The sequence below is a fragment of the Monodon monoceros genome, unplaced genomic scaffold (genome assembly GCF_005190385.1).
Source record: "Monodon monoceros isolate NGI ecotype Baffin Bay Population unplaced genomic scaffold, NGI_Narwhal_1 Super_Scaffold_20, whole genome shotgun sequence".
Taxonomy (NCBI): Eukaryota; Metazoa; Chordata; class Mammalia; order Artiodactyla; family Monodontidae; genus Monodon; species Monodon monoceros.
In genome coordinates this window covers 32,980,441-32,993,468 of record NW_021703777.1, presented here as the reverse complement: position 1 = coordinate 32,993,468, position 13,028 = coordinate 32,980,441, and positions in this window count along the sequence as shown.

Here is a 13,028-nt window from a genome sequence, read left to right as displayed (position 1 = left end):
CATACCTCTGTGCCAAATAAGAAAATTATTCTTGATTAAATGAACCAGAAATGCATGTTCTTAATGGAGAGCCAGTATTGATAAAAGCAATAATGTGTGGTTGGCTGCCACTGAAGACATATTTCCTTGGCCTTCTTTACAAATAAAATGATTTTTTTTTCAATGTTCTGTCTTGTAACATGGTACGGGTACAGACACTAAACTCTGAAGATTAATTTGTGTGTATTTCTTCATTTTATTTTCTTCTACATTCAGTAACTTTTGGTGAGAAATAATTTATCCACTCAATGTCAGTTTAAAAATTTTCACTCAGATAAAATTATGTTATTTGCTAATAATAAATTTTATAGAGTAATGTAGCAATATATTTTTAATGAAGTTTTTTTTATATAAATACTCCTACTATAAAAGTTAAGAATGGATGTCAGAAGTCTTTCTACCATTTGTTTATACTCTTATTTAGCTTCAACTGTCACTAGGCGGAACAGTTTGGCAACATGGTTAAAATAATTCTGTTTTGTACAACTACTGTTTCAGAAATATAGTGGTACTGTGTTGTGCCCATATATATATGTATATATAAAATGCTATCTCCTTCTGTTTGGTGAGCCTGAGAATCTGTCAGAGATTCTTATCGCTTCCAAGAAAGCAGAGCACATCCTGATGAGGCTGGTCCAAAAGTCATCCATGGTAGGCAACGTGGCCAGGCTTTGGAGTAAGAGTTTAGGATTCTAATGTCGAGTCTAGAGGGCATCTGGTGTAGTTTTCTTAGTAGTTAGTGTGGGATTCAGCTATAGGAATATTTCCTTTATGTTTTCTTTCAGTAGTCCTATCTGTAAATTTATGTGGGATGACTAATGTCTCTTTACTGAAAAACATTTTAGGATGCCATGTTTGATATCTAGTTTTGTAGATAAATAATTCTAAGAGTTCCTATGCTGATTTTATCAAATATATATTAGAAATTGTATGAAACATGAAGGTTTTTGGAGAAGCCTGGAATCCTAGGGAAAGTGATTTAGGCATGGAACGCTTAGATATTAAAGGATGAGTGCATGTTTCTCTTTTTCTTCATGGCATCTGGAGAAGAAGATTTCATGGTTTTTCTAAAAAAAATAATAATAATTATTACAGTGTTCCAATGTTTATTCTCTCTTTGATTTTCTTCGAAAGATTCGTTTGAGCATACGAAGAAATGCTATATTGATTTTCTTTTCTAATTATACATGGAAGTTTTGTTTTGCAACAGAATTATTTCTAGGAAGCAAGAACATTTTGTTGTTTTTAATTAAACAGGTTCTTCATTACTTATGCTTAAAAAGCTATCTATCTAACTCTTCTGTAAGTTATTTGCCAGTGATTTTATTCCTCATTCTGGACACAATTCTGCATTTTTTTCTAGACATTTAATAAAAACAGAAGACATGAAGAATTTAGAGCTATTCCTTACCAACATCTAGTGGATTTTTAATTGATGACTTTATTAATACAGTATCCAAAGCCACACCACTGCCAAACGACTATTACAGTAGGGTTGAGAGTAAAAATGTGAACATGCTGGTTAAGTGTTTGCAGTAAATCATATGTCAGCCCTTTCAACTAGAGTGCTTTTTTCCTAAGTAAACAATATAATTTGTACAGTTTTCCTTCAAGTTTAATGTTAACTTGCCTCATATGTTCTGTGTTACTTTGCTGATCTACACACCAGCTTTAGCACTCTGGAGGGGGTACAGAACTTGTTAGTGGAAAATCATATTAAGCCCCAAATTCATAAGCTATAAAATAAAAGACAGTTGTCTCTTGTGGAATTTTGCCTGCCTGAAATTCTGGACTTTCTTGTTGGCAGCCTTAAAAATACTGGTGTAAATCAGGACCAAATGGATATCAAAATTCCATGTCCTAGTAGTAATCATGGAGTTAGCTTCCAAAACAGGTTCCCAGGCAAAGAAAAGGAAAAATGCAGCATCTTTAGGGATTTGATCATTTAACTGTTCTTTAAAAATATTATAATGCACTGTAAACTACCAGCTGCTTACAGGTGTGCACACTTGGTCCATGATAGATGTCCTTGTGAGACAGGGCTTGTGTTTCTCAGCACCTTTACCCTCAGTTTCAGAGTCCCCCTTTCTGTGTTTTCCAGAAGTTATGGTGATGAAAATTAATTATTAATTTAAAAATTATTTCCATCCAAACATGTTTTGTTACTTTTGTTTTGACCTTTTACACATACCTTATCTTTAAGTTAAAAAAAAAGCAAGACATAACTAAGAGGACCTAAGATGTTAACCCACTTCAGAGCAATGAAGGATATGGATGGCTAGTGGATTCTCACATGATGTCATGGATAAGCTCATTGGGTTTATTTTCATTGAGCTCGAAACTATAGAGCTATCTGTTTGGTCATAGCTGGAGAGTTTGTATGGATAATCATTCTGTCCAAGAGGGATGCCAGGACCAGGAAAGTTGCAGAAGTGTTGCTTATGACCCAAACCAAGCATTCCAGTGTGAGTCACTGAAAGTAGCTTTCATCCATTGTAAAGATGGAGGGAGAGAAGGAGGAAAGGAGAGAAGGAACAAAGGACAGAAGAGAAAAGAGAGGATCAAATCTGAAAAGGAATAGTTTAGGGCATGGGTAAAGAAATACAAGAAGGCAAAAGGGTAAGGACCTGTAAAAAGAAATTTTTAAGTGTAAAGATTTTGCTGAGTCACTTGCCCTTCCTGGTTCATCCTGTTGAGGAATCTCTCTCTTTTTTAAGGAATTTCTTTTCTCCTTCTTATCTGCTCCTCTCAGGTCTCTCCCTCCATCATCTGAAAATTTAGGTTTATCAAGCTGTGAACCTAAAGCTAGGCGACAATGAACTAGAATGCATTTGACCATAAGCACTTGAATTTGTTGTGGGGTGGGTTTTTTTTTTCTTTTTGGTGAATTAAAGAATTAAAAAATCGGAATATTGCCTTACCTTATTCCCCACTCTACATAACTTTGGCATTGCAAGAGCCACAATTTTAAGTTAGTGACTTCATACCAAATAATGAAAGTTCAGAAGGCAGTTGGGACAGAATATGGAATTTTAGTACTTAGTCTTTTTTTCTGGTAGCTCATCCTCTTTAAAAATGAGCACTTGCTTCGTAATTGGGATTTTATATTAAAATGTTACATTTTATATAACTTTTAAGCCACAATATAGGCATAGTCAATAGTTTGTTCTCAAGTATTGTCAATTTTATTTGAATTCTGGTGACATAAATTATTTTGATTCCATATTCATCAAAGAAATCTGTCTCTTAGAAACAAAATTATGGCAATCTTAGAAAGAATCAACCCCAAATGACTGGAGTATCAGACTATTTATTTCTCTTAGACACTTGGCACTTGGCTATTTAATGACAATTTAGCACTTCCTACTGTTTTGGTCTATATAACTTTCCTCATCTCACCCAATATATTTGCTAAGCCAAAACTGTGAAATGAGTAGTAGAGAGGGGAAAGTGTACCAAATAAATAGCAGATGCACAAGTGCATCTCTTGAGTGAGAAAGCCTTATTTTGGTTAGAAAACTAAATACATGGATTTTGTTGTTAGATAGTAAACCCTCAGGGCAAAGGCCTGGTCTCCACCTGTATTATGAAATACAGATGTTCTTAGAATGAATGAGTACATATGTGAATGTTCACAGACAAGGCCATAGTTTGAGGGTGAGATGCATAAGCCTTGACCCCATTAGGTGGGAATTCTAACATAGTTCTTTGATTTTAACCAATCATAGGAGAGAGAGAAAGTCAGTGTAAAGAGCCTATCAAAATATTATAGAATATCTTAGATAAAGTCAAATGACCAGGTAATTCCTTCTTCAATCTGATTTGTTTTCTCTTTTTCCCTTCCTTAAAATGTACATACATTTCTTGTGAGTTTTAGACATCATAGAAACAAGTTAGAGATGACATTCAAAAGCATATTGTTTGAGACTGTGACAATTCCTGACTAAGCACACTGGTTCAATTTAATTTCAGTTCCTGGATTAAACCACAACTGCCCTATGCCTAGCAGAATGAAGTTCTATCAATAAGAGAAGAGAATATAGTTCAGTAGATATGCCTAGAATGTTTACATCAAAACTTATTAAAATATAAAATAAAAGCAATATGAGGAATTTATGAAGGAAATTCTATATATGCATATATTTAGTATGTGTTAAAAGTGATATTTTAAACAAGTACAGATTATTTATCAATAATAAATGCATACTGGGGAATTGAGGGAGGGGGTAAATATGATGTATTTCTTCTCACACCATAAACAAAGCTGATTTTTAACTGGATTAATGAGTAAAAGTTAAAATGAAACCATAAGGACTGGAAGAAAAGCATAGAATAAAGGTAGGAAAGACCTTTTTTAAATATAAAAGCAATAAAAAGTATTGCTTTTTATTATGACAATAAAAAGTACTGTAACCAGTTATGAGAAATGATAATTGGGAAATACTTCATAGGTTTAATCAACAAATACTTAGTACCTATTGTGGACAAGTCATGGATCTGGGCTCTGGAGATACAGAAGTTAGGAGAATAGATAAAGCCAGTGAATTTACATTTACTTTTTATTGAGGGAGATAAAAATAAAAATACAATTTCAAGTAATGTTAAGTGTTATATGAAGAAAAAATTTTAAAAGCTATAAAGAAGAACAAAAACATTGACAAGGTTGTGGTGGAATACAGCAGTGCAATCCTGATTGTATCTTTGGGGGAGGTTTCTGATACGATGCTATTTGAACTGAATGAAGTGAATGAGCCATGCAAAGGTCTGAGGGGGAAGTATTGAAGGTACATGTGTCAGCAAGCACAGGGGGCCTGGGGTAGGAGCAATTGGAGTGTTTGGAAAACTAAAGCCAGAGTGGTCTAGAATTAGTGTGAGAGGAAGAGTAGCATGAAATAAGATCATGGGGGTAGCTAGAGTTCAGATTATGTACGGTCTTGTAGGTTATGGTAAAAGGCTTCAGATTTTGTTCCAAGTGTTATGGGAAGTCATTGGTGGCTTCTTCCCAGAAATATGATATTATCTGATTTACATTTTTGAAGAGTAACTGGCTACTTTTTGAAAATTAGGCCAATGCAGAGGTGGGGAGCAGGTTAGTGCAGTAATAGTACCCTAGTCAATTGGCTATTGCAGTAATCTCAGCTGGTGATGATTGTAGTTCAGCTGGGCTGTTATAAGTGGAGGTGAATAGAGTCAAGATATATATTGGAGGAAATGTTGCTAGTTCTTGATAGTGAATTGGATATGGGTATGGAGAAAGCTAGACATGAGTCCAGGGCTTAAGAGAGAATTTAGGGCTATAGAGAAAAATTGCAGTCATCAGATTATGGATATTATTTAAAGTCAACTGGATGAGATCAGTGAGGAGTAAAGGTAAATAGAGAAAAGATCCCAAGACTACCTCTTGGTCCTTACCAAGAGATCAAAAAATAAAGAAGATCCAGCAAATAAATCCCAGAGGAAAACAACTAGTGAGAAAGAAAAGAAAATCAGGAGAGTTTGATTTTCCAAAATCCAAGTAGGGAAAGCAGTTTACATTCTGGTTAGTGCAAGATAGCAACATCAGTGTAGATTTTAAATATTCTCAAATGACCTTACGAAACAGAACAAGTGAAGTCATTCCTACAAATTCTATAATATAAGCAGGCAAAACAAAAACACCAATTATTAGCAGTAGCAGCGAGGAGCAAAGGAGGAATTTCCAACTTTCAGCCAGAGAACTGGAATCTCCAACAAGTACATGCCTATGCAAGAAAGATCTATCCTTGGAAGAGAAACCTAGCAGGCAGGTCTAAGAATAACTGTCAAAACTGGGAAAGGGTTACAGAACACCTACTTTGTAGATGAATGTAGAAAGACTAAAGTGAAATTAGACTATGCTGGTGTGTCCAAGTCCTCAGCGCTTTCAGAAATACACAACCAAATTGCCTTCTAAAAGGCACACAAATTGCCTTCTAAAAGTTGCCACACGAACCCTCCTGAAAGTAGAATTCAAATTCATATGACTAATAAAGGGAAAGAAGTCCTAGATACAAAGGGGGAAAGGGGACCAGAGAAACTAGAAGGTACAAAAACACTCTTATTTATAAATAATTTGCAGAAACAAGAGAAGATGGGGGTCCTAGAACCATGAATCTAGGAAAGCTTTTCTGGTCTGTCATCACCCCTATACGGTAACGTTCTAAAATAAGGAAAATCCATCTCAATAAAACATGAGTAACAGAAAATAATTGCAGTATAAAATATATTGTAAGCAAAAAGACTAATTCTCTGAATGATGTAACAATGGACAGTGAAGACACACTAGAATAATTATGGCTAAAAGGCCAAAGAATACTGTGACTTAATATTTCAAAACTAGGTAAAAGAAAGTAATAAAACACTTTTTAAAACACTGTAAAGCTTGCATAATCAATCAGAAAAGACTAGCTAAAAGACATTAAAAGAAAGAGCTAAATGAATAATTAAAAATAAAAGAAAAAAATCGAAGACTAATTTAGAAGGAACAAAAAGTTAATAGATACTAATGAAATGATAGTAAGAGAAAAAGAATGAAAAGAAAAAAATGGAAAAAATCAAACAGAATTTTTTAAAATGAGTAAAAGAATTAGAGATGATAGATTTAGCAGACTGGAAAAAATGATTCAATGTGTGTATAAATTTCATTCCTTAAGAAGAAAACTAAAGAAAGCAGAAAAATTATAATTCAATAACACTTTCCAGACATAAAACAAAATTTGAATTTACATATTGAAAATGTATACCATGGAAAAATCAACCCATGTTAAGACTAACATAGATTTTTTCAATCTATTGTGCTTTAAAGAGAAAGAATATATCCTTTGGGCTTCCAGATAAAAAAGCCAAGTGACTTACAAGGTGAAGAGATTGACTTACTTTTCAACAACAGTATTTTAAGCCGAAGACTGTGGTGTAGTATATTTAAGATACTTGAAGAAAATGTAAGCCAAAAGTTTGTATCTAGATAAACTTACCTTTAAGTATACATATATCATCAATGAGGCTGTGAATGTGCAAGACCTCAAGGAATATTTCTAAAGAATCAACTAGGGAATGAATTCTGAGAAAGGTTCACCATAAAGATATTAAATATATTTAAAGGTAGAGCTGATAGTGAATATAAAGGTGGTAGCATATTATTGAATATATATTTAATATATGCCCTGACAATGTTTTTAAATTACAACTTTAAAAATGGGGAAAGAAAGGAAGAGCACATGGAAATAGAATGGTTGTCAACTGCCTTATAGGTCCAAATTGGGAGTAAATGGTATTAGAATTAGAAAGTAGAAGAAATTAAAGGTAAAACCAGACATTACTGAGCTATAAAACAAACAAAAAGATACCCATGGAGCTTATGAATAAATAAATCTGGGTCTTTAAAAATCAACTAAATTAAATCAGTTAAATGTGAGAAAATACAAGACTAGAAGATAGCATATAAAACTAGAAAATAATATAGAAAATAAGAAATAGAAAGAGGGAGTAATGATAGCTGTCAAAAGAAAGAAGGTAAATCAAAAGAGGCTTTTCTGCAAACTCTATACAAATTCATTTGAAACTCTAAAGGAAATAAATAATTTTCTAGGAAAATACAATTACCAAAATTGACCCAGGTAAACATAGTCTAAACAGAATGAACTTAAAAGATTAAATAAAGATGTAAAGAATCTTCCCCACAGATATTTCTATAGTGAAATTTTACAAAACCTATAAAGATTAGGTCACCCAAATGCTATTTAAACTATTTCAAAACATGAAAAAGTAAGGAAAATAATGGATTTAATATAGAATTAATATCAAAACCTGAAAAATAATGTACAAAACAGAAAAATAGTCTATTTTCACTTATAAATATGTATGCAATTATTAATTAAAATATTATTAAAAAGAATTAACTGTACATGAAATGGCCATCATCAAAAAGTCTACAAACAGCAAATGTTGGAGACGGTATGGAGAAAAGGGAACCCTCTTGCACTGTTGGTGGGATGTAAATTGATACAACCACTATGGAGAACAGTAACTTAAAAAATTAAAAATAGAACTACCATACGACCCAGCAATCCCACTATTGGGCATATACTCTGAGAAAACCATAATTCAAAAACAGTCATGTACAACAATGTTCATTGCAAAACTATTTACAATAGTCAGGACATGGAAGCAACCTAGGTGCCCAACAACAGATGAATGGATAAAGACGATGTGGCACATATATACAATGGAATATTATTCAGCCATAAAAAACAATGAAATTGAGTTATTTGTAGTGAGGTGGATGGACCTAGAGTCTGTCAAACACAGTGAAGTAAGTCAGAAAGAGGAAAATAAATACCGTATGCTAACACACATATATGGGATCTAAAAAAAAGAAAAAAGAAAAAAAAGGTTCTGAAGAACCTAAGGGCAGGACAGGAATAAAGACACAGACATAGAGAATGGACTTGAGGACACAGGGAAGGGGAAGGGTAAGCTGGGAAGAAGTGAGAGAGTGGCATTGACATATATACACTACCAAATGTAAAATAGATAGCTAGTGGGAAGAAGCTGCATAACACAGGGAGATCAGCTCGATGCTTTGTGATCACCTAGAGCAGTGGGATAGGGAGAGTGGGAGGGAGACGCAAGAGGGAGGGAATATGGGGATATATTTATATGTATAGCTGATTCACTTTGTTATACAGAAGAAACTAACACAACATGGTAAAGCAATTATACTCCAATAAAGATGTTAAGAAAATAAAAAGAATTAACAGTACATGAAAAAATTTACACCGTAACATGGGAGACATTTCATAAATAAAGAGATGATTAATTATGAAGAAATCCATCAATATAATTCATCATATTAATATACTATGGAGAAAAAATAATATGAACATTTTCTTAAATGGCAAAAAGGCACTTAACAAAATACAACATCTATTCTGAACAGCACTTGGTAGTCATGAATGGACACTTACATATTATGAATATTTCCTTAAAATGATAAAATCACATCTAATCCAAAAGCCAGTATCTTCCCCAGAGAAACTGAGACACTCTAGATCCTTTTTTGCAAAAGCCAGGAACAAGACTGTATGCCTACTACCTCCACCAAAATTTAATATTGTAGAAATTAGTCCACAGAATTAAACAAGAAAGAAATTAGAAACAAGATTTGAAAGAACAAGGTAAGACTATTTTTACTTGTAGACTACATTATGTATTTATGAAAATATCAAATTAATTGATGGAAAAGTATTGTGAACAATAAGAGAATTCAGTAAAGTTGCAAGATATAACATTAATATACAAACATCAATTCGATACTCTTCACATATATGAATAATATCCAATTAGAGGATGAATGGAAGAGAAGACTTCATTTACAGTAGAAAAAAATCTAAGTAAAACGTTAATAAAACAATATCTAGCATTCATATGAGGGAAGTTATAACATCTCCTGAAAGACACAGAGGAGACATAAATAGATGTTTTTTAATAGACTCAATGCTAAAAAATGTCAGTTGCTCCTAAGTAAATTTATAAATTTAACCTGATCCCAATACATATACCACTTTTCTTTCTGGGGTTAAATAACTTGATTACACAATTTATTTGGAAGAATAAACAAGCAAGAATAAATAGGAAACACTGAAAAATTATGAGCTGTGTGTCTGTATATTTGTGTATGTGTATGTGCATTAACCTTACCAGATATAAAAATATATCTTAAAGTTCTCTATAATAAAATAAAGTGGTATTGGTGCATGACTAGATAGACTAATGGAATAAAATAGGAAACCCAGAAATGAATCCAAGTGCATGCAAAGGCTTCCTGTAATGATAAATTAACTTGTTGTATACCAATTCCCCTGCTGAGAATAAGTAAAAAGCTGAATAAGGATAAGAAGGATAAGGAGAAAAAGAAACAGTTTTTTTGTATATGTGTGTGAGAGGCATCAGAGAACTATCAAGCCAGTGAACACTGGAGGAACCATGTGCCTCGAGAGAACAGAAACACAGAGAAGTATACCTGATAGACTGTGTCTCAAACCCTCTTGAGATGGAGTGAAAAATGTCAGCTGCAAGGTTGAGAAGCTAAAAGCAGCTACTGGAAATTTTATGGGGACAAATATTAGAGTTAAAGGTCTACCAAGGAGGAGGGGCTCATTGATAAATACATCAGTGAATAAATTGGAACTCCTAGAAAGCTGTCCCAGGAGTACGGGTAAATCAGAAAAGGCAAGCCCTCACAAAACCTGTAGTCAAACTTTGAATAAAATCAGTTACATATTTGTGTATGGTGATCTATCTGTACTCTAACTGCTTGCCAAAAGTAATATCTAGTCCCCTATAGAGAATAAAATCATTCAGAATCTTTATGATTATTTATAACAATATCCAGCATTGAATAAAAAATGGCTAGATGTACTGAAGAAAAGGCATACATGATCAAAACTAAAAGAAAGGGCTTCCTTGGTGGCGCAGTGCTTGAGAGTCTGCCTGCCGATGCAGGGGACATGGATTTGTGCCCCGGTCCAGGAGGATCCCACATGCCATGGAGCGGCTGGGCCCGTGGGCCATAGCCACTGGGCCTGTGCTCCGCAATGGGAGAGGCCGCGGCAGTGAGAGGCCCGCGTACCAAAAAAAAAAAAAAAAGAAAGAGAGAAAAAAAGAAAAAAACTAAAAGAAAACAGACATACAGGAGATCCATATATTGGCATTATCCCACATGGACTTTAAATAACTCTTCAAGAAATTAGATGCCATATGGAGAACTTCAGGAGAAAACTGAACTATAACAATTATAAACTAAACCATAAAAAACTATCTTTAAAGTATAGAAAAGAAAAAGGTAATTCTAAACTATAAAGTACAACTGCTACTTCACACTCTCTAGGATGGCTATAATAAAAAAATACAGATAATAGCAAGAGTTGATGAGGTTGTGGAGAAATTGGAATTCTCATATATTGCTAATGGGAATGTAAAATAGGGCAGTCTCTATGAAAAACAGTCCAGGAGTTCCTCAAAAATTTAAACATACATAGAGTTACCATAATTACCAGCAATCTCACTCCTAGGTGTACACCCAAGAGAAATGAAAAGTTATGTTCATACACAAACTTGCCCATGAATATTCATAGCAACTTTATTCATAATAGCTAAAAGTGGAAATAACCCAAATGTCGATTAACTAATAAATAGATAAACCAAATGTATACCCACACAGTGGAATATTATTCAGCAATTAAAAGGAACTAAGTATGGACACATGCTACAACATAGATGAATTGGAAAGCATTATGGGAAGTGAAAATATTCAGTCATGAAAGAACACATTGTATGATTCTGTTTATGTGTAATATCCAGAATAAGAAAATATATAGAGACAGAAAGCAGATTAGCAGAACCTAGTGATAGGAGTGTTGGGAGAAGATGGGGAGTGACTGCTAATGAGTATGGGGTTTCTTTATGGAGTCATCAAATTGTTCTAAATTTGATTGTGGTGATGGTCATATAACTTTGTGAAGATACTAAAAATCATTGAATTAGACAGTTTAAGTAAGTGAACTGTATAGTACATGAACTATATCTCAATATAGTTGTTAAAAATACAATATTTGAAATAAAGAACTCAATAAGTATGTTTAAAGAACTCAATAAGTATGTTTAACATCAGATCAGACAAAGATGAAGAGAGTATTAGTAAATTAGAAGATAAATCAAAAGAAAATATATAGACTAAAACATAGAGGGATGTTTGGGAAATACTGAAAAGAGAATAAAAGATGTATGGAATGTGGTTTAAAGGTCTAACATATGTGTAATTGAAATCCCAAAAGGAGAATGGAAAGAATAGGCCAGAAGCAATATTTGAAAAAGATGGTGGCTGAGAATCTCCCAAAACTGACATTAAATCACAATTCAAAATGTGCTAGAAACCCCAAATATGATAAATAAAATGAAAACCATAATCAGACACATTGTTGTAAAACAAATTATTAAAATATTAAATATTTTAATAATTTAAATATTAAAAACATTCAGAGAGAAATGACACATTACATTCAAAGAACTGAGTATATGGAAATATAACATAGAATACAAGCAGCATATCAAATTAGTGAAGGAAAGACGTTTGAAATGGGGTTGGGATAACTAGAGAGCCACGTGGAAAAAAGATTAGGTCGATCTATTCTTCATACTACACACCAGGATAAGCCATACAAATAAATACAAGTAAATACTAGAGGAAAACCCTACTGTATACTTTTATAAACTAGAATGGAAAAATCTCCAAGAGTCAGAATCCAGAAGCAATAAGGGACATGAGTGATAAGTTTGACTAAAAAACATTTTGCAATCACAATGTTCAGGAGGATGGATTCTCTGGCCCCATGTTCAACATTGTGTTGAGAGGTAAGACCGTGTGATTGGTAAACACCTGGTGGAAAAAGGCCAATTCCTGAAATGAACAGATGTCTATCACCATAACACAACAATTTAGATGCAGTTTTTCACATTGCATGTCCACTTATAAAACTAATTTATAAAGCTAAAGCATAAATTTACCAGCTTTAAGTGCTATTTCACAGAGCAGAGTTTGCTGGTCTAATAAGCAGAAGGTTAAAACTTTACAATGTTAGTAACTGAATCTTTATTTGGTCTTTAAACTTGGATTTTAATTTTTTAATTTTTAATTACCTTATTACTTTTTCTGTCATTTCTAACCCATCATTCATTTTTCTCTTCAGCTAATGCAATGGATGTAATTTTCCTATTGTTAGAATATTACAGTAGTTGTCAACAATGAGACAAAGCTTAGTGGTCTTTGATTATTTTATAAAGTTTTATTTTTTTAATTTAATTTATTTAAAAGTATAGTTTCTATTTCTTATCTAAAAATTCTGGGAAATCCCTATACTACATGCTAATTACTGAAAGCATGTACTTAATTTTATAAAATAGACAAATTGAAA